At 40.1% G+C, this 25729-nt stretch overlaps 1 protein-coding gene across 3 annotated transcripts in view; it reads left to right on the forward strand.

The window, feature by feature from the left end:
- Nucleotides 1–25729, forward strand: part of PLEKHG1 (pleckstrin homology and RhoGEF domain containing G1) — a 135836-nt gene that overhangs the window by 13157 nt on the left and 96950 nt on the right. The window lies entirely within an intron of this gene.

Raw genomic sequence — 25729 nt, forward strand, 5'->3', positions numbered from 1 at the left:
AACTTGGTTGCAATAACTGATTTCACTCATTTGATTATCTGAAACAAATTGATGTTCCAGAAATCCTCAAGATAGGGCTGGCAGCAGACTACATAGAAAATATTTAATAAGAAGAGGGATTTAGGCCATGTCCCTTTCTCCCTTTTCTCCTCAGTCCTGGTGCCAACCCAAAGGAGCCTTTTCTTCTCTCTGAAGAAAGCGGGCATTCAGTGATGGGTTTTGTGGGTAATGGCACGGACACTGCTATTTGCAAAAACTCGATGACTTATAAATAGCCTACTTCACTACTTCCAGCGCTAATGCTGAAACCAGTGTAGCATGTATTAGTTTAAAATAAATTAAAAAAAAGTACATTGTTAATTGCCACTCTGGCTTCTTTTACCTGCAGCGGGAATACTAATATGCTCTATTAGACCACTAATTAATAATACTTATTATTTTACCCTGCTGACAGTGCGGCTTGTAATATAATTCTGTAGTATGTGTTCAAACATTTATAAAATTTTAGGAAAGTGGCAACTTTGTGCCAGATCCAGTGCTTTGAGATAGCTTTAATAGACAGACACCAGCAGGATTGGATAGCATTCAGTTGAAGCTCACATCTGACAAACATTAGCGAGGTCTTACTTGCCTTTGGATCCAGGGGAGAACAGTCTCTGTAAGTAGGAAAACATTTTGCAGAGGCTGAGAGAAGACAGACCAGAAATTCTTCTTCAGTGTTTTCTAAAAATAGCAAGATTTGAATAATGTATGTTAAAACATACAACCTTAGAGAAAAAGAATTGGCGTGACCTAAATTCAGTAGACTAGTTGCCTAGGTTATTTGCTGATAGTTAATTGCTAACATATCTTTTTTGTCCACAAGTGTGGAGGGGCTGTACATTCCCAGCTTCCACACAGCAAATAGTTTTATTTATTTAGCTTGAAATTTGTGCGTATCCAAATGCATGTGAAGTATTTGCCTAATGACCTTAGGAAGTGAGTTGCTTGTGCAAATTCCCCCTCTCTCCCTGATTTCCATTTCATTTCAACTGTGCTGCTTGGCCTTGGTTTTGAGTTGCGGTGATTTTAATGTGTTTTCATGATGAACAGAAAAGCTAAACCAGACTGTCAGACTCGAATAACCCCTTTTCTGAAAGCTGAGATAACATGGCTTGTGCACATGTCCTAAGAAGCAGAGGATTTCCTAAGATTCTCTGGGATCTGTGGCAGACAAGCACTCACTGCGAAGTATCAGCAACACTGGAGTGTGTGGGAATGTATCAACTAACGGGATAAGGCATCCAAGGATTAGATGAAGTGCATTTAATAAAGAATTAATTTTGTGGAAAAAAGGAGGAAACCTAAAATATGAGGAGTGGTGTTCTGCAAAAAGAATAGCTTAGTGGTTTGGGCAGATACAGCTTTAAGGGACAGCTGTTAAATCTGTACCAAATAACCACCAGTAGTTTTGCCAGATTTGCTTCACGTGCCAGACATAAATCTGGAGGTTTTAAGAATATTTTAATTCTGAAAAAACTTTTGAGGGTGGTGCGGGAGACGTTTTATGAAATTTGTTTAAATTTTGCTATTATCCGTTTGACTTATGTAACAGTATTGCCAATTTTTGTTTAAATAAGTGGATGTTTAGAATATGCTAATCTTTAGAAAAAAATGAAAATGGGCTTCAGCAGCTCTTAAAATCATGACCTCCATTGTAGCAGAGAAGGAAACATCAGATCAATTACTTTGTTCTAACAGTTCAGGAGGAGTTTTAGTGAGCAGTGTGTTTATGCTGAAACTCACTACAGAAAAAAGTTCCTCGAGCATCTGTGCATCACTGAATGCTTTGTTTCGCCCATGTCTTTAATGGTATGAGGGCTTGCAAATCTGTGTGGGGGTGGAGAGGAATGATGCGTGCCCACGTGTGAGCTTTTCTGTAAGTCGGTTCTATTTTTGGTATGCGATGGAGCAGAGGTACAGGGCAAAAATAGGGGTTCAGTTGCGATGTGAAAGCCTGTAAAAACTTTCCTATTGTGGGAAGCACCTAGCAGGTTCTTAGAGCAGTTGCATTAGTATCCATGGCAATATTCGGGACTGAATTTGGCATGCTAGATTAGGGACTGATACCTTAATTAAGGCTAGTAATTTTTAGTAAGTTTCCCCCAAACCCTTTGTGGCTGATTTTAGTCAGACTGAAACAGACATAATATAAAGTGCATCTCTAGGGCTTTCTGCTGTTGGCAATTTTATAAAAGCTGTTATTCTACTTCAGAGTGATGCAGCTGACCAGTGGATGTAATCTTTAACAGAAGGATTCTTAAAAATATTCTTAAAAATATTAATCCAAATAATTTATGCCTGTGACACATTGAAAGTCTAAACACTTAGTACATTTAGACTAATGGTTTTATAAAAATTGTGATAACTATTTAAAAAAAAGCTTTGTTAATTGATAAAACATCTTTTCCAAATGCTGCTTAATTTTCCTGTCAGATCACATGTTTGGGATTTTCTGGTGTGAAAAACATTACAATGAATTGTCTGGACAAATTCAGGAATAATATAATTAGGATTTTTTATAATCTATAGACAAAATTATTTTTTTAAAACATTTGTATATTAAGGTCTTGAATAGAAGCTCTTATCTTTATTTAAAACAAAAAATCCCAGACAAGCTCACTCACCCCTGTCTTCTCCCCCATGCTTGCTCAGAGTGGTCAGTCGTTTCCCACTGCCATCTCCTATTGTTACAGTCAAATGACCAAGGAGAAGTGTATCCTTCCTTTTGTGTCCAGCAGATAGGGGTTCTTAATTGATGACTGTTGCTTTCTTTCTGACAGAAAGGAAATGAATGGGCAGTAGTGATTATAGCACATCTGTTGTTTTCTGGTGAGCATCCTGTACAGCAGTGAAACTGTCTTGAAGACTACTTTTTTTTTTTTTTTTCCTGTTCAGGATTAGTTAGTAGAGGGGGTATGGGTGACATGTGACAGTATTGTTCCTTTGTCACAGGTGTAGCCAGAGCAGGAAAATAAATCACATACTGGAACTGAATGACTTGTTTATATTTTCCAAATAAGTATATTTTTGGGAAAAAAAAAAACCTACAAAGGTGTCAGGCATGTGCTGCGTTTTGATTGTGTGGTATGGGTACCAAGTCCTGTCTTCATAGTACAGACACTGCATTGTAGGGGTAACACTCCAAAATCGTGTTGAAAGTGGCTTCCTCTGGGGAAGGGGAGAAACAAAATAGCACCCACACCAACGGCAAAAAAGGTATGGAAAATAATAATAATGATAACAATGATAAAACAATGTACGAGTGATGCACAGTGCAGTTGCTCACCACCTGCTGACTGATGCCCGGCCAGTCCTGGAGGAGCGGCCACCGCCCCCGGGTCAACTTTCCCTGGTTTATATGTTTAATGTGACATCATGTGGTGTGGGGTGTCCCTTTGATCAGCTGGGGTCAGCTGTCCCGGCTGTGTCCTCTCCCAGCTTCTGGTGCCCACCCAGCCTCCTTGCTGGCAGGCCAGTATGAGAAGCTGAAGACTCCTTGACTTAGTGTAAGTACTGCTCAGCAGCAACTAAAACATCAGTGTGTTATCAACATTACTCTCATCCCAAATTCAAAACATAGCTAGTAGGAAGAAAATTAACCGTATCCTAGCCGAAACCAGGACAAACTGAAAGCTAAAACATTTGCACTGCTTTCACTGCAGTTTCTAGGGTGCAGTTTCTAAGTCTGTGGCATCGTTGTCCGTCTCCTGCTTGAACATCTCTCCTGCTTGAACATCTTTTCCTTGAGGTGTTGCAGCATAACTCTGTGGAGCGCTGATGAACTCACTGGGGAGCTCCATGGGGGGCTCCTGCCCTCCAGACCTCCTGGAGCGGGGCTGGGGATGGAGCCAGGGGAAGCTCCTTACCTGGCTTTACAGACTGCAGGGAGGGAAGTTTTGGGGACAGATGAAGTAGTGTAGGAAAGGGTCTGGCCTGAGAGCAAAAGTGGACTTGAGGGTTGAAAGTGGGGGAGGCAGATGTCTGGAGAAGTGATTGAGAGAGGCCAGTAAAGCAGCTGGGTGAAACAGGTGTGGGACGGTAGTGGTGCGTATCACGGCTTGTCCTCTGCGTCACACCAGCCACAATCTTTCCATATTTTTTTTTCTTTCTGACTTCAATGGTGTCCTGGGGTGCATGAGGAGGAGTGTGGCCAGCAGGGCGAGGGAGGTTCTCCTCCCCCTCTACTCAGCCCTAGTGAGGCCCCATCTGGAGTACTCTGGAGTCCTGCATCCGGGTCTGGGCTCCCCACTTCAAGAAAGATGAGGAGCTACTAGAGAGAGTCCAGCGGAGGGCTACAAGGATGATGAGGGGACTGGAGCATCTCTGCCATGAGGAAAGGCTGAGGGAGCTGGGCTTGTTCAGCCTGAAGAAGAGAAGGCTGCGAGGGGACCTTATAAATGCCTACAAATATCTTCAGGGTGGGTGTCAAGAGGATAGGGCCAGACTGTTTTCAGTAGTGCCCAGCGACAGCACAAGGGGCAATGGGCACAAACTGCAGCAGAGGAAGTTCCATCTGAACATGAGGAAGAACTTCTTCCCTCTGAGGGTGACGGAGCACTGGAACAGGCTGCCCAGGGAGGTTGTGGAGTCTCCTTCTCTGGAGATATTCAAGACCCACCTGGACAAGGTCCTGTGCAGCCTGCTGTAGGTGACCCTGCTTCAGCAGGGGGGTTGGACTAGATGATCCCCAGAGGTCCCTTCCAACCCCTACCATGCTTTGACTCTGTCACTCATATATTACAGAGAAGCGAGTGAAAGTGGGATGCTCTCTGTTTGAACCCTGCGTGTGCCTACAGGGAACCTTTTTGTTCTCTCTTGCCACACAAAGTGCTTTAAAAACTGTTAATTGAAAGGGCTGTGTAGATCTGGATCCTTACCTCTTGCTTCGTTGTCCTTGGTTTTTTCCGTTTTGCTTTTATTGTGTTTAATTGCAGCATTTCTTGTAAGCGAGGTGCCAGTGCTCTGCTTTTGCACAGACTAAATATTTTGGTACTTAAACTGATAGTACTTATGTTGAGCTTGGATGAAACTGGTTAACTCAAGTTAATGCACTGAGCAGTGCTGCCCTCTTTCTTGGGGGTTTCTGATGTGTCGAATAAAATTGTGTTTATTTTCAGCCATTTCTTGTCACTTGCTATCCCAAAAGCTGCGTCTCTGTCCCTGCCCTCTTAAGAGAAGATCTCCATCACTTAACAAGGGAGGTGTTGAGATGTACAGCTCTGCATCCATATGATGCTGTTTAGCTGGAAGTTTCCAGCCTTCCTTAAGCTAAACATGTAAACATGTTTTTCATATAACAGATGCACATGGCCACTAGAGAAGGGAAAGGTGAGCAAGCATATACAGTGCTGTAGGTGAATATCTACATAGCTGAATACCAGCTGATACCATCAATGAATCACGCTGCAAATAGTGCCCCAGTGATACATATACCATTATAGTGTTGGCAAAATGGGCGTCAAAAGTGTGACCCTTACTTTGATCTGATTTCCACTCGCACTCTGAAATATGCAGACCATATAGAGTAATCAACTGTGTAGTTATCCAGCGCAGATGAGGTTAAACTTCCGCCATTGCTGCACTTCTGTGATCTGGTCAGACTTGAGAAAATGGAAAAACAGATGCCACAAAACCAATTTTAAATTGGGTAGGTTTTTTCCTTCTTTCTAGTGGTAAAGCTGGTCTTTTTTTTTTTTTTTTTTTGTAGGCTTGTCTAAGGGTAATTTAAGCAACTAAAAAATCCTTTTGCTTTAAGTGAGATACACAGAGACCATGTTCATGCCTCCAAAGCCTTTTAAACATTTAGCCTATCCCCGTAGGATTTCAGACTTATCTTGCATCTGTTGGCAAGCATTATGCTGTAGCTAAACATTAGTCATGGCACCAGCCAAGGAATACAGGAAAAACCCACTTGAAATCTATTTGCTCAAGTCTTTGTAAATTCCATTTTATGGATCTCTTAATGCATTATGGTAAGTTTTAAGAAATATAGTAAATTGTTAATTTGAGTTTTTTGCAATTCTAAGCTCTATGTTGATGTAGTATTCTGCACTTCTTGCATGACTCATGAGAAACACTTGAATATTTGTGTGACTTCGTGTATTCAAATTGCTATATAGAAGCTTGCTAAAATGTTTTTATTATGGAATCATGGCTTTGGGAGCAGATGTGACTTCTTTCATTCTGAGCTAAAGATGCAATATGTGACTTTGAGCAGGACTATAGATTGTTTTACAGAACTTTCAGAGGCAACTGTTTGAGTATATATGCATTGATGACTACACACATAACCCAAAATCCTATTAGAAATTTAAAAATACTTGTTCTGTTGAGGCAAATATTCATTCAAGCATGATACATAGCTGTTCAGTAAAAGAAACTTCAGCAAGAACTTCAGCCTCTAAAAGAAAGATTAGCTACTGCTTTTATCAGCACGGACATCGCTTTGAAGACACTAAACATCTGTTTTCCTTCTGGGAGAATTATGTTCTGTTCACTTGACCCTTTGTAAAAGTAAATATTTTTATTAGTTACGTTATGTAGGAATTCAAAAAAATGTTTAATACATAAAAAAACCCCGACCCCGCTTTGCGTACTTAGCTTCAGTTACATCAGCACAGTACATCAAGTGCTGTTTTGCTCTCAATTCGTGAATTTCTTTTGTAGTTAAAAATTATACCAGTATGGAATTTGATAGGAGACATAACAATGATTTTTTTTCTTTCTTTCTTTGTTTTCCTTTTCAAAAGCAAATATTCCTCTTTTTCCCTTGCGTCTTTGTTACCTCCCAAGCGTGTGTTTGTCACCCCCACAAACATTTTGGCTGTAACTTCTTTCCTTCAGCTGTGGCTGTAAGCTGTGCTTCAAGAGTAAATCCAGCCTGGATTATATTTGTTTCCTGCATAATTTAGATGTGTGAAGTTACTTTGTGAAGGTAGTTGTATATTTTGTATTTGGGTGTCACAGTCTTCTGTGATCAAATGGAGGGTAAAGATTATTGGGGATGTAGCTTCTAATCCTGTTTACAAGATAGAATGGAGAAGACCTTAGAATCACGATTGCTGTATTTGTTTCTTCCGTATGGAAATAGATTATTTAGGAAAAATACTCTTTGTACGTACGGGTTTAAATACTGATGTTGCTTGTTTTGTGCTGGCATGAGAGTCCATGGATATCTTTAAACACACAATGTAGCCTTGTAAGTAAGGAAAGGCATTGGACTTTATGAAATGTTACACTCAAGAAATTATTTTAAAAGTGAAGCCAGTTAGGAATTTTTCAGCCAAAAATATTTTATTAGAAAATAACAGTTTATTGAAAAAAGAACATTTCATACAGACAGTTTTCAACGAATCCGTTGGCAAGAGAAGTTTTTGAGTTACAGGATTGTAAGAAAACGTGGTTCAGTACCATGGAAAAATAACAATATCATTTAAAACTGAAGTGAATACCGTCTGTCTGGAAAGTTCTGTCTCTTTTTTTTATTATTATTTTTATTTGTATTACAATCCTTCAATGGTGTCTACCTTTTCCTCATGAAGAACATGTATATTTTCAAAATTCTACTTCTAATTTTTGCACAAGTTGGAAAGATAGCTTGCTAGTTGCTTCTACTGTACTGGTGTTCATTTCTGCAAATTGTTCCTATGGAAAAGATTCTTAATGCGAACAGTCTGGCAAATGTCAGACATGACATGACTCAAGTCATGACAAATGGTTCCCTCTATACCTTTTTTGTTCCCCATTTGACGTGTATAAAAACTCTTACTGATGACTTATCAATGAAGGCAAGACCTACTCCAAATTCTTACAGATTTGATTTGCCCTATTTATTTTTTATTATTATTATTAGTCTGAATTGTGTTGCTTGTAACTGCCTGCCTCTTTATTGGATGCACTAATGCTGAGGGTTTATTTATCTTTAGGATGAAGTGAAGCCTTCCAAAAGACTCTGTGCCACTTTTAGTCTGAGTAGAGAGCTTTTGATCAAGTGAGTTGCAGGATAATTGAGGATGATTGTGCCATTCTGTCTAGAATCAAAACCAAAAATACAGAGTTTTCTGTGTTTATTTTGGGAATGGGTTCATAGTTTTAAAGTTTGCCTCATACACCAATATTTATGAGAAATGACATTGAAGTGGAATTTAAACAGCACATTATAATTTAAAATGTTATTGTCTCTCTGAAGCACATCTGGTAATGCAAGATCTAAAGCTATTAATTTGGCCAGGACAATGAGTTCTTTATGAATTGGGGCTAGCCTATTGAAATGAGTTTGGTCCTGATTTAATGATGGTGGAGGGTGGGGAGTTTGGAGTGATGACCATCTGCTGGGCTGCTAGTGTCCAGCAGACTTCAAGAGACGAAGTGACGCCTGTAGTAACACGCTTGCATTAACCTTAATATCTGTATTGTTACTATGGATAGGACAATGAAATAAAAGCTGAATGAAACTATAAAATTCATGTCTTTTTTTTTTTGTGTGTGTGTGAGAGGACTTGCTTCCAGGGGTGGGAGCTTACTGCTCATCCACTGGAGTGGGAGTGCTCAGTGCAAAGGGGGGGGGAAATCCCTACCAACCAAATTTACCATTCAGTGTTGTTTTGTGTTTTCCAGTTATTCTCCATTCCTGTGAACAGCTTGATATGATTCCCCCATCCCCCAGGAGAGATGAGAGGCAAAAAACACAAATGATTTTCACTGTGGGGACTGGAGGAGCTCCACACAAGTACTGTTGTGCTTCATCTGCCGTGGTGCAACAGGGCATGTGTGATAATCAGATGAGTCCCCAGCTCTTCGTCGCTGTTGCTACTCATTCCACATAACTGGGTTGCAACCCAAGATGTAGTTTAGATGTCTGAAACAGTCATTCTCATAAAGCCGTTTTACAGCCTTTTTACACTGAGAGTAGTGTACATTTCCTGATATCATCAAACCATATTTTGTCTTACCTGTACCTTTGTCAGGCAGAGGATATAGATACTTGAATAAATTCTGTAGTGTAAATAACTGTATAAATGACGGAGGCATGAAATTCCCCTGCGTGAGCAATTTCCTTCCCTGCTTGCTTGGATACTGGTCTTCAAGGTGAGTGACGCAAGCCTGCTATGTGCTTGCTGGAAATGAGATTAGTAGCTGGGGGTTTTCCTTAAAATGAATTGACAGTGCTGGTAGAAAAATGCATACTTCATTCTGTGTATGTGGAAAGCATAATGTAAACATGTATTTATTTATAAACAGGCATAATACAAATATTGTAATATCTCTGTAGTATTGTACTTCCTGCCGTTGATCTCTATCAATGAAAGTAAACAAGTCATTTTGCCTTGATGATTCTTATATGTTAATATAGGCTTGCAAACCTGTGCTTCCAAAGATGCTGTTCATGGTAGATGTCTTGAAGATGCCAGTGTCCACTGTGTTTTGATACGATAGGATGAATTAAAGGGTGGAAGATTTCCAAAGTGTATTTCATACTCTATGTAAAGCTGTTTGGATATGGGGTTTTCACTGCAGCCTACAGCAGCAGGCTCCTGCTTGGGAGTGAGCGGAGTGCAGCTCTGCTGGGGCGGGCACAAACAGCCCAAAGAAGTGGGGTGTAAAACACTGCCCAACAGCCGGGCACCGAGGAACCCGTGTGCAATCTCCTTCCAGTCCTGAATCTGTAGGGTGTTTTAGTGTTCTTCCCTATGACATCTTTTTTTCGTTTGCTTCAGTTGAAAGGTTGAAAACCTTTATTTCACTTAGTGTCTTCTCATAATCTTGTCAGATAAGAACTCTGCTGCATCAGTTAAAGTAGATCTTTGATAGAGTCCTTCCAGGGTGGAAAAGTAGAGCAAAACTGCAATAAAATCCCACAAAACGTGTTGAAATGGACTTTATTACCTATTTCAATTTTAATACATGCTTAAATTGGAAAAGGAAAATTACGGTTTATGTAATTGCTTCTCTGAAAAGTGGAGCAGCTCGCTCACTTCCTTAGAGAATATGCTGAATCTTCAGCTTCAGAGATTTGAGGCTGGTAGTTACAGGCAATCTGTTTTAACTATTAATTTTTATAAGAAAATGAATTAATCAAATAGTGGAGTTTCTCTGTAATTTTTGCAGACAGCTAACTTTGGAAAAAGGCAAAATAATTCTAGACACTATAAAAGTTATGTTAATTCAGTCCTCTGGGGCTTACGAAATCCAAACCTCATGCCTTCATTTTGTTTCTTCCCCCCCCCCCCCCCCCCCCATATCAGTTTTGTGAATAAAGCCAAATAATAATTTGACAGAAGCGCCATGCGGACAGGTGTTTTAAAACAGATTAGATTTTTCTTACATTTAGGTGTAAGACTCTCAAAACTTTCAAAAATAACAGATAATTTTGAAGTTTGATGGTTACTTCAACCTATGCTGTAGTTATTTTTCTGAAGTATGCTAGGTTCCTGTTTTCCACAAATTAGGGCAGATGCTAAAATGATTAACCAGTTTTGAATAATTATGATTCATTGAAGCTTCTTCCCCAACTTTAATGGCTTTTCCTTGAACTGTACTGGCGTTAGATTTAAAAAGAAAACCTCAGACCCACCGAAAGCCCCCAAACCTCCCTTCCGTTAAGGCTCTGCTTTACATTTCGTGCTGGCATTAGCCTGCTGGTGTCAGGGGATGCCCACACTTCACAGCCATAAGAGGACTTTCCTCGCTGCGGGAGAGCTGGGCGCCCTCCCTGTGGGACACCCCTTGCTATGGCACAGCTGGAGGAGGCATCCCCCAGTTCTTGGGCTACACAAGAGCCAAGATGTTGTGGAGAAAGGTTTCTGCAGGTACAGAGATAGAAACCTTTCAAAAAAGAAGCATTGTTTTCTATCTGATCTATTTTAAAGGTCAGAACTGAAAGGCAGAAGTGAACCCACCTGTTCTTCTTTTTATGCCGGGGTGTGTGTCTGGCTCTCGATTCAGAGTTCTTTAAATCTTTGGAGTTTGTAACAAATTTCAGTGAAGAGAAAAATGCTGGAAACTACGTTTCAGCAAGTTTGTGAGCATAGGTGGCCTGAGGGAGGAGTCCTATAAGGTTACATTGGTATTAAATTCAGATGGGCCTTAGAATGTTGCCAGGCCTGGTGGAAGATGACAGTCATGTTTGCTGGTGTGATTCTGGGCAATTACAGGTAGCCTTCTCCCCAGACAGTTTCTAGACACGGCTCAGTCCCTAGCCCAGGTCAGCCATCACTGCTGAGAGATGGTTTTTGTGCAGCCTGTTTTGGAGAGTAAGATGGTTCATGAGCACAGATGTGGGCGATTCTGCCCCAGCTTGCTTTTGTGCCCAGGAAAGCTTTTTGGGCACATCCAGTGCATTAATTTAAGAATAGCCATCATGTTTCCAGTGATGAAACTCTGCAACGTGAACTCAGCCTTTATTCAGCATCACAGAATCTGCAGGTTGGTCCATCCATCCTGTGAGTGTCTTTGCTGTGGGGAAAAATCAAGGGGCACTTGTTATTTGATGTGAGCGCACCTTCTCCTCAGTCAGCACTTCTCTGCTGCGCAGACTTTTTTAGTCCCTCATTTGGGTAAGGTTGCTCTGCGGTGTTGCTATTATTTATTTTAAAGCGAGTTTCTGGATTGTTTGTTTTGTAGGGAAAAATGGGGGAGCTAGGAATGGAGGAAAAGAAATTTTTTTTTTTAATAAAGAAAATGAAAGGATTTGAAAAAGGCTTGACACTTGCTAAATTGATGTGCCCTGGTGGGTCAGCACGTAGTGTCGACCATTGGACAAGAAGCGATAGTGGCTTGGTGATGCCCCTGGGAACACTGCACAGGCTGTGGGGACAGTGACAGGGGTGGGAGAGAGATGGAGTAGCTGTCATCAGATCTAAAGGGAGCAAATGCTGCTTCCTCCACCTACTCCTTCTGCCTAAATGCAGTAAGGCTCGGAGGGCTGTAGAATCTCATTTGCTGAAAAGATGGTTTCCTGCTTTTTGTGGTAATATACATGGCCCTTTGTGTGGGTTTGAAATCCAGCAGGCACTTCCTTTTTTTTTTTTTTCACCGTTGCCCTGCTGAATAGGCTGACACCATGTCGGAGCCAAGGCAGGGCCAGGTGGTCTCCTCGCCTGGCTGTGCCCATCACTGGGTTCAGCGGAAACTTGATGTCGTTAGTATGCGCCCCGTGTTCCTCGGAGTACAAAACGTGGGCTAGGCAGCAAGAATGGAGGAACTGGGGTTTTTATGTACCAAGGTTGGAATTACATAACTTGAAATAGCATTACTGGAATACCTCTGTGTTTCTTGGTTCAGTACCTCAGTGCTTAATAATTGAATAAACCATTAAGGTTTATAAATGCTTAGTTGTGTGTCTTGGCAGTGCCTTAGGTTTGTTCCCCAGCTGCTAAACTTGGGAGGCTGTTTTGCAGAAAGTTCGCTTATGTTATTTCTTCCCTTAAAAGTGGAAGAAAAGGAACTTTCATCTGAATTCGCCAGGCTTAGCTCTGAGAATTCAAAAGGCTTTGGAAACTGGCTGAAGCGCTTGGTGCTGACCTGAGTAATATCCCCTTGAATATCTACTTTAGTCAAGCCTATTCAGAGATCCCCTTCCCACCCTCTCCTTGTTTGTGTTGATTTCCAGTACTTGATCAAACCACCCATGAAATACAAAGCTTTGCCTCGTAAAAATGGGTTCTTCAGGAGTTGTCAATCATATTCCTGTGGCCTGATTTTATGTTCTGTGCTTATATAAATTGTAGTAGCTGGAAAGACGTACTCATCTCTGTTGTACTGCAGAGATGTATTGCATTGCTAGTGGGAAAACACTGCAACTCATGAATTTTAGTTGTGTTTGGAACCACGGTGTTGATATACGTTATAAAAATGGAAGAAGTGTGTCTGATGGCTTCTTATTTCTGTAAGACTTTGTGTGCAGTTTTGCTATTGGATTTCATGTGCAGTAATTTGTGAAGCTGTCTTACTTGTATCCCTCCACACTTCTAATACAGTGCATAAGATTTACATGTCCGTTGAAACTACCTTGACATAATTTGGGAAATTATATTGGTTTTAACTTTCTTAATTAAGGAGAGCTCAATTTCTTTATGCAGCTGTTTTGTCTTTTTCATAATATTCTCTTTCCTCAGGGTAGAAATGAAATACTTGATTACCCTTCATGCCACCTTCTGGTGTTGTTGAAGTACGGATGTGATCCATCTTTTGCTCTAGTAAGATTTTACTTGGCGGGAAGAGACAGGAAGAGAGACATCCCTTTGTCATTAATTCTGGCATCCCAGCTAGAGCAGGGAAAGCTGACTGCTGAATGCGTGATTTGTTTCTGATTCTCTACTACCTACACAGTAGGAGAAAAAGCATCACTGTTCGGTGTGGCTAGAATGGAAAGGTAAAAAAGGTGACCTTCATCACTGGCGCAAGAAGGTGGAGGAGGTGAAGAGAGGAGAATTTGGACTTCTTTTCTAGATGAAAAGTGTCTGTTAGTGCAGAAAGGTAAAAATCTTTGTAGTCTTAACACCTAAAACTGTAAGGTAAAGTTAATGGAAACCCTTTATTGACTACCCCGAATAACCTGTATTCAAACATGATGTTTTCTGATCATCCCTATCCTTGAAATAATTTTCAATCTAAAGCAGTAGAGGGTTTGAGGTGATTTTTCTCGTGTCTTACTGAAAGCTACAAAGTGACAAGCAGTTTACCAAAAAAAAGGTCTCTCAGCACAAGCTGTGAATTACTAGAGCTGTTTCAAGAACCTTACAAATCTCCGAAAGACTCTCAACAATTGCATGCTCTTTTATAAGCTGTCCATGAGGTAGTGTCAGATGACTATTATTTTAGTACAGAATAGGTGTTTCTTTGTTTCTGTGTTTGAAAGCTAAGTCTCAGTTATTTGTTTTATTTTCTGAGGTGAACGAAGTCTTGTCAAATGCACAATGGCTCAGACTCCATGCAGTTGTTGAGAATTACTTACAAACAACTGATTTGTTCAAACCATGTCTCTGAGACTGATGGGGAAAGGAGAAAAACATTCAGCTGAAGGAAATCACCTTTCCAGCTACAACGTTTTTAAGTGGTGGTGTTTTTTGCCCATGTGTTATTTCCGAATGGAACTAATGTTCTCACCTGGGGCCAGGGAAGGTCTGCGTTTGGTGATGCAAGGTTTAATAATAAATCCAGCTTTTCTAAGAAAGCATGTTAGAGATAAGCTTCTTACATTTATGGCACTACAGAGGGAGTTTCCCTGTCTAGAGAATACTGCATTTTAACCCAAAGAAATATTTATTCAGCAGTTTGTCAGCCACTTCTGTCAAAATGGTCATTTGAATTCCTTTGGAAACTTGGGCAAGTTAAAGATTGTTACTGTGTGTGGTTTCCTTCTTACCAGTTTTAGTTTCCCAGGCTTTCTACTTGTGTTGATCATAGATGGGTGAAATAATTTCCTTTCTCTTTCTAGTCATATTTAATTTAATATTATGTATTCTTTATAGTGGATATATATATGCATGTATTTATGTATGTGTATACAAAAACTCTGGTTTGCCAGAGATTAATCATGAATGCTGTATGAAACTATACAGTTTCTCTATGCTCCGCAGTATGCACATACGTTTCAGTGCCACAAAAGCGAATAGGACTATGCTTGCAGTACAGAACTCTGCTGAACTGAGGACACGTTATTCACAGCTCATACACAGCGAGAGGGTCCTGGCTTCTCCATCACAACTAGTCAGAGTGTTCTGTAGGTAGCTGCAAGCTCTGACTCTAGGAAACACATTGTTTGCAAGCCATGCTTCAACAGTTGCACCCTGGAGTGGCTTGATGCGTGATGGAGTGTTTTTACAGGGAAGTGTCCCAGTCTGAGTTAGGAGGCCGTTCATTTGGACAGACTGCAAGGGAGTGGGCACAGCGCTGTTAGTTTGTCTGTTACCAGTTTCCTCTTTGTTTCAATATGTGTGCAGTGTGTACGTAAATGTGTACGCCCAGGTGTACATCCCCTCAAAGCAGGGAGAAGGAGAAGCCGGAGGGGCGTGAAGTGGTCGGGCAGTCAGCTGCCAGAGCCGGGCCTGGGGTCGGCCAGGCTTGGCGTTTGGGCGACTGGAGCGTGTCAGGGCCCAGAGAGCCTTAACTGTTGACTCTTTCATGGCGTTTGCTCTGTTTGTTGCCTAACATTATATACTCTGTGATGGAAAGAAAACCCTAGAAACTTTCATTAATTGCACTTTACTGTAGTTAAAGTTAGGTGGGCTTTTTTTCCGATGGCTGTGGGGAAAAGAATGTGTTTCACAGGGTATATATGAGTAACTTTGTTATGCATGGCTGTACTTTGGCTGCCCATTCAAATGACAGTTTCTGGAAAAGCCAACTGAGTATTAGTTGTCTAATAATTATAAAGCTCATGTCTAAACCTCTCGTTTCAGCAGTAATACTGCGCTCAGGCAATTGCAGCTGAGGGAAACACGCAAATGGGCTTTGTAGGAGCCCTTCTCCTGATGGTGAATTTGTACCCGTTGCTTTCCTTGCAAAACATAACGGAGTCACCAAGTGTTACGGAGAGAGAAGTAGTGAAGGATCCCCGTGTAAAGTGATAATTATCCATTATACTGGTTTTATGTAGGCTTTCTCTTCATGAACAAGCATGAGCAATGCCAAACCAAACATACCTTTGTATCTTTTATTCTCTCCCCCCCCCCCAGCTCTCCAAAAGAGTTTACAGTTGAGGGGAAAAATATCTTTCTCTCTTGTTTACTTGGAATTAACATTGTTTAGGAAAACTTTTAACAAAGTAAATGGACCTTCTGGACAGCACTGACATTTTTGTCTTTCATCAGTGTGATCTTCTTTTGGAAATTATGTGGGTTTTTTTCTGTAATGAGGTCTGAAGTTATTTCTTTGAAAATACATAGTGAAGCCAAACATATTATAAGCCATTCATAGAAGAGGTAAAACAGCCTAATTGGAGTTGATGCATACTGATTGCTCTATTGTTAGTGAAATTAGAAGAAAAGTAGCAGTGCTTTGAAAAATGTGCCCATGAGAGAATAAACTTGCGATTTTGATTTGGTGCAGAGCAGCATTTTTTTTTGTTTTGTTTTGGTTTTCTTTTCTCTTGTCTTTTTAGGGAGCTTTCAGAAATGTGGATTTAAATGGAGAGTAGAAATATCCCCCAAACAGCTGACTCTGAAATGGGACTTTGTCTATATTTTTATAGTCTTAAAAAGCGTTGGGCTGTTCTATAGTCTTTGAGTGTTTGCTTTTGGATGCATCTTATCTCTTTGTCAAGTTATCCGTGAATGCAGTTTCAAGGTTTGCATTACATGCTGGTTACGTGAGATTAGGAAGACATCATTCCCTATCTTGGTGCCTTGACTCTGGCCCTACACAAAGTTAAAATACATACGAATTTTGTTCGTCCCACAGATATGAAGTTTTCTGCTGACCTTAAAATATCAAGAGTTTCTCTGTAAGAGGGCTATAAAGCTTTCATTTAAAACAAAACAAAACCCAGAAAAACCTTCATTACTGGCATAGTCCTGTGATTTCAGGAGACAGTACCCTGAGTAATATACGCAGCCTGATGTCCTTACTAAGCGGGTGGCAAGGTCGCCTCCCTTTCTCTGTAACGTAAATGTGACGGTGTCAGTGGACTGTAGCTGGGTGTCAAGAAATTTCCTGCAACAGAAATGGAAATGCGAAAAGGAACTGCCAGAAGGTGAAATGCCTGCAGTCACGGTAAGTATGTTTCTCCCATAGCAAAAAAAAAAATCTTCAGATATATTGGAATGCTTTAGTATGTTATCCATCACTGTATATTTATTCGGCACATAGGACTGGATTCAGCTTCATTTAAGGCTTTGCATATTTTAATTTACTGTCACTGTTATCTGACTTGTTTGCTGTGATTGGATTCTTTGTGCTCCAACAACAGCTTTGGTTCCTCACGTCCTTTTATGATTGTATTTCCTCCACTACTTGAGCCTGTGGTGAAATGATGAATTTGCACAACAGTGGTCTGTTCCAAGGCAGTGTGTAGTGATATCCTAAGCACAGGCATCAAGCAAAAAGAGAATTAGCTCTTTAAGTGCTACAACATGACATCTGCAATACAAAAGCAGTTTGGAGGAGACTTAAAGCCTGTGAAAGCGAGTGTCAGGGGCTCTTTACTATGTATGTCAGACACAAATCTGGAGGTTTTTTGTTTTGTTTGTTCTTTCTTGTCTAACAGAGAAGTGGGATTACAAATGACTGTTAGGATGCTGGCTGGGTTATTGGCCTTGTTTGTTTGTTTTTTTAATTATTGTTGGGTTTTTTTAATGTTTGAGAGGGGCATGGCACAGCAGCAGCCGTTGCCCTTAATCAGGAATTTAAAGCTGCAACTGCTGAGCGCCAGAGACTTGAATGTGGAAAAGACTAAAGAGGGAAAATTTGCGTGTGTGCATCTGCGTGATTGTTTATTAGCCAAAGCAGCATCTCCTAATTGTAGCAAAGTTCAGAGCTTGGAAAAGGAATTTGAGCAATTCTGAGGTCAACACTGCTGAAATTCTTTCCTCTTCAATTTCCTTTCCTTAACCATGTGCGCTATAAAGCAACTTTTGTTATTGCTGAAGTTTGACAGGTTCATATCCAGCTATGCAATGTTTTTTTTTTAATTTATTGAACCAGAATATTTGGTCCAGTAGTGAGGTTTATGCTGTGCATCTCACTAGAATTAAATCTATTGGAAACTGGGACCTAATGCATCTGCAGTTGTGTTTTCTTGTGAGAAAAGTTTCAAGAAAAACGTCTTGTAAGAAGAAGGGATGCTAGTGACCAGTGAAAATACCAAATGTAGATTTAAAAAAATATATATTCATTTTCTTAACAAAGTCAGGACACCTACCTGGAATGTGTATGTTGGAGGGGTGAGTGGTGGGCAAGGCAGAAGTACAGCTGTAGAGCTAATGGCTAGAGCCTGTATTTGGCTGTAACTCCCTCAGGTGACATGATAAAATGGCTGTGTAAGTTCTTACAGGACTGGAGAATTTGTTGAGGAAAAAGTCATGTAGTCTCTTCTGGCAATTGTCATTGTTCTGGCTATGGGTTTGACTGTTCTTGCAATATGAAGACTTGTACCCTAAAATCCACTGGTGCATGTGCATAATGCCTTTTTGTGCTCTTTCAGCATTTAGTATGTGCATTACTGAAGAGTCACAGTTTAATGGTACTGGAAGTAAACTCTTCTAGTAAAGAAAATGTTGCACTGTCTGCTCTTGTCTGTGCTGAAGCATTTGGCTTTCTTTTTAAATGGGTTTGTTTCAAATTCAGTTTTCTTTGTATGGCTCTAATTAGCACTTAACAGTAGGAGTAGTATTATCTAAAAAATGAAATGAGAAAACAATGTAATGGTAGCTCAGTTAAAATATTTAATCTCCTTTTTAAATTTCAATAATGAAAACTATGCTGTTGGTTGTTCTTTGCAGAGTAACTAGGTGTAATGCATTACATGGTGTTATTGCTTAAATCACTCAGAAAATGGTTTGTGTCAAATACATTGCTCGCTTGTTGAGTAGCAGATTTCTTTGAGTAGGTGACAGCAGTGTTTTGTGATACAATAGTTGTACTTGGCATCTGTGGCTTGCTACCGCTGTACTCGTACAGTCTGTGCTGGGAGTTGCCTGCAAGTCCCCAGATATCTTGGGACTGACCTACTTATCCCGCTCTTCCTTGGTTTTCATTAGTGCACATCAGGTGCCTCCTGTGCTGAGCAGCCTTGCCCAAGTCTATTTTCTCAAGCTTAGACACAAAAGAAAGTGCCCAACGTGGCAGACCTACTGTGTGTAAGTGAAACATGATCTTCTGATGGATTTTTTGTTTGTTTGTTTGTGTGGGGTTTTTTTTAACTTTTCTGAAGACTTGGGAGGGCTGCTGAGATTAACTGCATATCTGGAGGTGTGAGAGAAGCAATATATGTGTATGTGATTTGAAAAATGCCCAGTGCTTTAGGAAAGAACTGTGATTGAATCTGTTGATAGGAAGTTTTGAAAGAAACAAAAAGTGGTACAGCAATTTAAGGTGCTATAGTGGTTTAAGGTGGTATAGTGGTTTTGTTGTCAGGCTATTCAAACCCAAATCCATACTTGAGTGGTAAGCAGGACAATTCAGATATCTGAAAGTTGGAAGGATTTGTAGCACTTGCTTGGCACGCTGACCAGAAGGCCGAGGCAGTTTCTGCATCCCCGTGGTGTGCGTAGGTGTGAGGAGCGGGTGGTGCCGCCTGCGGGAGCTGTGCTGGAAAGGTGGCTTTGTAGCTCCGAGATGCATCCCCACGTGAAAGTGCTGTCACCATTTCGTAGCGCCACGGGAGAGGTGTTGTGTTGTTTTCTGTTGGCTGTCTGTAGTACAGCGTGATTATGTGCAGTGTAGGGCTGATCTTGAGCAAAGTTGTGTGTATAAAAGGGGGTATTTTCAAAAATACTCATTGAAGGCTCATTTTTACAGAAAGAAAAATAACAGTGGTGAATTATACTAAGTAATTTTATACAGCTTGCACTGAAATGTCTTCAGTTTGAAAGCTATTGCTTCTGCTGAGCTGATCAACTGCTGCGACCAACGCAGGGTTAATGCATCAGAAGTAAATACATGCAGTTCCCCGGTTAAAACTGACAGGCTTTGAACTTATGCTTCACAAGTGTGTTCCTCTTTCCAGAAGACCCTGTGAGGAAGGTTTGCTCTTTGTTTCGCTTGGCACCATAGCAGCATATGTTGTGAAGTGAGGAGTCTTGCAACGTGGTTGGACACTGACCAAATGTTGAGTACGTCTCATCTTTTCAAGAAGTTTGTTCCATACAAAGTTTGAAGGAGAAGATACCGTGTCATGTTCCCTCTTAGACCTCATATCCTCTGTTATTTTGTGAAAAATAGGCCCTCTTGACTTGCAGACTGAAACACAGTGATTAGCTGCTGAACTTGATCTTTTAGTGGGTTTGGAAAATCATGACCAAAGCCTTGGGATAGCACTGGGAACAGATTCAGAGCTGTTGGAGAGACTGGAGGAGGGAGAAGATGTATGCATAGCAGTTAAACCACAGAGGAGCCAGACAGCTCATTCGTTATACTAGAACATTTGTGATGTTTTTCACATTCAAACACAGTGAATTTGAGTAAACCAGAAGGAAAGTGACAAAGGGATTCTGTGATCTGGTCTTTGCTTGACGGGAAAAAGTTAGGGGTTTTGGATTGCAGCTGCAATATGGATGATTAGCTCCAGAAACTAGGCAGAGGATGCTGGAGATTTATGCCATTTTGACGAAGGGGGCAGGAGAGAGAGGGAGGTTACTGTGACTTTCATGGATGGGGCAAACAGTGTGCAAAGGAGATTTTGCTCCTTCTTGCCAACATAGATCACATGCTCTTGTTTGGACCAGCTCATCTCTTGGTATTGTTTTCTGAAGTGCCACCGTTACTGGCCTTTCTGTGGAGAAGAAGGTGCAACAGTGACCTGGTTTGGGAAAATCGGCAAAGTGTCTGTAGCATCTGATGAAAAAAAAAAAACAAACCAAAAAACACCAAACCAAAAAACCTCCCACCAACAAAAAACCTCAAACTTGGAACATTTTGGTATGCATTGATGTGCAAGGGAAAAAAGGCTGGAAGATCTTTGTGGGACTTTGAAGGAGTGGACTGTTGGAGAAGGAAAGCCCTAACTCACACCCACATCCAGAGCTCTGCTGGAAGGGAATGAAAGGAGCCATTAGAATTCTGCGCAATTTTGAAGGAATAAATATTAGCGTGAAATAACACTTTAATCTTCAACAGGCACTGCTATGTTACTTAGAAGGGCTGAGGGGTGGTGGGGAATAGGAGCAGCAATGAGGCTTGATGTCATCTAGTGGTTTGTGTCCTCATAACATCTATCCTTTTTGTCTGTGTTATTTAGAGTTTCTTTCAGTGTCACTTCTCAGTTCATGTGAAAGAATTGTGTTAGTGTTAGCATATAAACTTGCTTTTATGGTTTATGTGACCTGGGATCAAAGCTATTCTCATGGGGTTCAGAGCAGCAATGCATCTGCTCCAGAAGGGAATTTGTAGGCAAACAAATGGCAAAAACTAGATCTGGGACGGATGTCCTTATTCTCTAACAAAGATATATGCAGCATTTAACAGCCACATGTCAAGTTCGTGTCGTGTTAATATGGGTAAGAATTTTGCTGTATCCTTCCTCGGAGTCTGGAGTTCATCTTGCGACCTGGGACTTTCTGGGTGCTGGTTCTGGGGTTCTGTGGGCGGTTCTGCATTCAGATACCATGCCCCTGGGAAGTGTGGCAGTCTGTCCAGGCTGTGTGTGGGCATCTGAGTGTCCTGGTTTGTTTACAAGATATTGCATGTCAAAAAAAACTAGTGATACCCATTTTTTCCCCACCTGCTCTTGCGCTTTATTTTAATTACAGCAGGAAGAACTCATCCAAATACTGTTTAAAAATGAACTAACGGATGGCTTTCTGTTAACAGCACAGTGTATAATGTGGAACTTCAGGGCTTCAGTTGTTTTGCATGTATTGATCTGTATTCATAAAGCACTGACTGTTTAATCTGTAAAAGGTGGCATTTAAAAACGTAATGCAGTATTTTAAAGGAACATGTGTGTTGATCAGGAATAAAGTGGCCACACCAGAATCTTTAATACTAATGCTGGTTGTGCCTCTGGAAAATGGGAAAGAAACGCAGGATCTGTCTAAGGCACTGTGTTTGAAAAGTTTTTGCAGAAATCCAACCAACTTCCTTAAATATGATTACTTGCAGCTATTTGGAACAGATGTAGACTAGGGGCCAGGGATTTGACACAGAGGAGTAGGTTCAGGTTAGATTTTTGGTTAGTGATGATCGTTGTTCAACATAAATACATAGTTGGACTCCATAGTTACAACTGCAAACAGACCTATGATGAACAATAGCTGCTTTCAAGCTGCTTGATGCTTTTTTAGAGTACAGCGATAAATTGCGGAGAGATCAGATATGAAATAGAAGTCTTCTCTCTAATGAAAATTTCTCCACGAAACTTTAAAACTGAAAATTGTGATACTTCATTTAATAGTTATTTTGAATAATTAGAAACCCTTAATACGTTTTTAGCAATGTACACTTAATTTAAGAGACAAAGACTATATTTGTGTGTGAAATGCAGGTAATCCATATTTTTCCTGAGCCTGCTTTTTTAAAGTATTTTTTAGACACAGATGTGCTGTAAGTTTGATTGTTTTCCCATGAATTCAGCTATAGCATGCTATTGACTTAGATCCTGTGTGTAAATGAACTGAGATCATATTTTTTCATAAAGTTAAAGGTAATTGCAGTTTTTAGCAGCTCAGAATTTTAAAGGCAAGCTGATGGAACAACAAATTTCTTGAACTAAGACCTCCCAGTATGACCGTTTGGGTGGCCCTGATTATGGCCTGTAAAAATGCATGATCATACATCTGAATGTTTTTGGTTACTGTTAAAGAGTTTCACTTAATTAAGAAATGTAAACAGTATGGCTGTGTTTATTCATAAATTATGCATGCATGTGTATTTCAAGCTCTCTTACTGGGATGTTCTGTGAAAAAGTGCTCAGAGGAGTAAGCAACAGGTAGCAGTGCAAGAAACAGCTTTGAGTAATGAATTCAGAAATACCAAGCACCCTATGGACTACTAGGAGTGCCAAAGGTGCCAGGACAATTAAAGCTATATCAATAATGATAGTGCAAGAGTGTTTGGAAGGGTCTCACAGGACTGTTTTTGTAAGGTCCTTTATATGATTGATCATTAAGTTGGTAGTAGTAGTATCCCAAAGTCTACAAGGAGATTGTTTAGATAAGTGGAGCTTATTTGTATAGGAAGTGGGCAAGAATTACTTTCTTCTAGATCTTACTAGCAAGCTTATACCCCAAATGCTGCTCCTTTGCTGGATTTTACGTGAGTCCTGCTTGGCCTTACTGCAGAGGGAGAGATTTACTTTCCTAGTCTGATGAATAGTATTTGTCAAAGATTTCTTTCCTAGATTAAACCTAGGAGCTTTATAAATAAATAACAGAATGCTAAATTTTTACTTCTGTTTTTTGAGTTGTTAAAAACTTAGTATGTTACAGAAAACAAGAGCAGGGTTCTATATTTCTTTTCTTTAAATCTTTCCTCCTTCCAATAGCTTTGTTATACCTCTCAGAGAAGAAAAGCAAATTAAATCTTACATGAATCAAGTTTATCAGGGTTACATGAAGAGAAGTCTTGATTACTTGGTGATATGACTAAGAGTGATGAAATAGGCCTTTTTATCCACAAATGGGGATTTTTTTAAAACTTAAAAAGTTGTTTAGTATATTCTGCAATTTCTAGCAACAGTGTGGAAACGAGTTGCATTAATGAGAGAGAAGGGGCGGGAAGCATACTTTTTAGATTTTAAAATATATGGATTTCCATGCTTTTTAGAGAAGTTACTTAAAATATTATTCTGTGCACATAACCAGGCCTGAGTTTTTAGGTGTAATTTTTTAATTTGATAAAGCCATGGGAAAACATTGATGGCTCGGTACGGGTCCTGTCACGTTGGCACCTGGTTGAACTGTTCTGGTACCACTGATCCTGTGTGCTGTTTGGAAAAAGCTAGGAAACAGCAACACATTTCACAGGCTGTTTTGTTGCTGCGAACCATTAGAGAGAGTGGTAAGTGTTCCTCAGCTGTGTTCTGAAGGTGTGCTGTTCTAGGCATGGCGACTGACTTTCTTCAACCTGTTACAACTATATTAAGCCTCCTTTACTATCACTTACTGTAATGGAGAGCTGCTGAATTGGTATATCTGTGCAAAACCATTAGTGGGACAGTAGTTATTAAATTGCCTTGGATTATCCAAAGGAGTTCTTGAAACAGAGCTGTTGTAGCTGTGGAAAGTCTGAACCTGTTAAATAAATACCCTGGTTCGTGTGCAGTCATTGAATGATCCAGCTTGCAGTTTACCATTCCATTATTAAAAATGCCGAGGTCAAATGGGCATTTAATGAATCCTGCTTGGCTTTGTGCTGGGAATGGTAGGTTATGCTCCACAGAGAGGGATGAGCACAGGCACTCCCTTAAATTCCTGAGAAGTGACTGTTGGTAGGTGTCTTACTTTAAGTGTAGTGCTTTCTGGTATGGAGTTTTGAGGATACAAAAGCAAGCTTATCACTTCTTCAGAAGGTGAAGTAGAAAGAAATATTGGCCTGCTTTAGACAAGGAAAATTGGACTTGGATAAATAAAAACTGGGGCAGAAGAGGCCAGAAAAAAAAAGTTTGTTTTTTTTTTTCTTGCTGCTATTTATCACCTCTACAAAATGTCAGTAAAGCAACCCAAAATTAATTCTGAGGCTACCAATTTTATGTCATTAACATGTCAGTGAATTACTCTGTGAAACATGGTGAAGTTTACTTATGCACTTACTTCAATTCTGTGCAACTCCAACCAACCAAAACCAGAAAACAAATACATGGATATCCATGTTTTATTATTTTAAACATGTATTTCCCTGAATTTGTGATATGAAATGATTTATTTAAAATGCAGAACTTACAGAAAATATTTTATTTGATTTTGAAATGAATCACAGAATAAATACTGTATTTATTTATGTGATTTCTTGGTTTGAATGCACTGATTAACTGTTTCCTGGCTACTAGTAGATTGCTAGTAAATTGCTGGATAACTGGAATTTGATTTATAAACTGTTCGCAGACAACATGTAGTGCATCATTGAATGCAGAGGGTTGGACAGGAGCTTGCCAAGTTTTAGAATTTGTTGGTGTATTTGTTCTAGCCAACTGTTTTGTGATGATAAGCATAGATAATTAAATTTGAGTAATCTGAAGAACAAATTTATTTTTTTAACTGTCTTCTGGAGAGTAGGCTTGTTTTACAGCAAATTTATAAAGGGTTTTGGAAACCATTAGGTGCTTATAGTTGTTTAAATCCTGTATTGGGGGCACGCTTGTTTATTCAGTTTGTGACACTGCGCAGCTGTGATTCATGAACTCATGTGCACAGACCTTCAGGTGGATAAGTGTTATCACAATTTATTTTAGGGAGTTGAGAGAAGTTTTTCAGCTAGTTCCACATCTTCAGTATGTATAATATTGTGTGGATGAAATGTGTATATTAACAGAGTAATTCGTGAGTAAGACCTGATGGGTTTTATCTTGAGTAGAGATGAAGTGGCTAATGTAGATAATTGTATGTAGTAGAGTTTTCTTCAGCTAAATAAGAATTAGTTTGTACCCTAGGGTGGCCTGGTGGATTGTAGCCTCAGATGTGTCTCATTTCTAAGCCTTTTACGTATAGATGAATTAAATATGACAAATATACTTGCCGTGGATAGCACACCTGGAATACTTTTTGTGACTTAAATTGCTTAAGAACTCCTACATGTGTTGTATAGTTTGGTTTTAGTGTAAACCCAAACCCTTTATTGGATGCCAGGGCAGAAATGTTTTCATTCTAGGTCTGGTGATAGGATTCAAAATAAGCCATATGAATTTGAGAGCAAAATAATTTAAGAAAAGGAAAAAAGAAAAGGCCATTTGTCTGTGTTCAGTGTCAGTTCTGCTGCAGGTTGAGCCAGGGAGGTCTCCCGTAACTCTGGATCTGATGATCGTCTGAAACCTGCACGCTGAATCAGCTCTGTTGCCTCAACATTGTTAGAATCAAGATGATTCGGTGACTCCATG

Source organism: Opisthocomus hoazin, chromosome 2 (genome assembly GCF_030867145.1).
Source record: "Opisthocomus hoazin isolate bOpiHoa1 chromosome 2, bOpiHoa1.hap1, whole genome shotgun sequence".
NCBI classification, from domain to species: Eukaryota; Metazoa; Chordata; class Aves; order Opisthocomiformes; family Opisthocomidae; genus Opisthocomus; species Opisthocomus hoazin.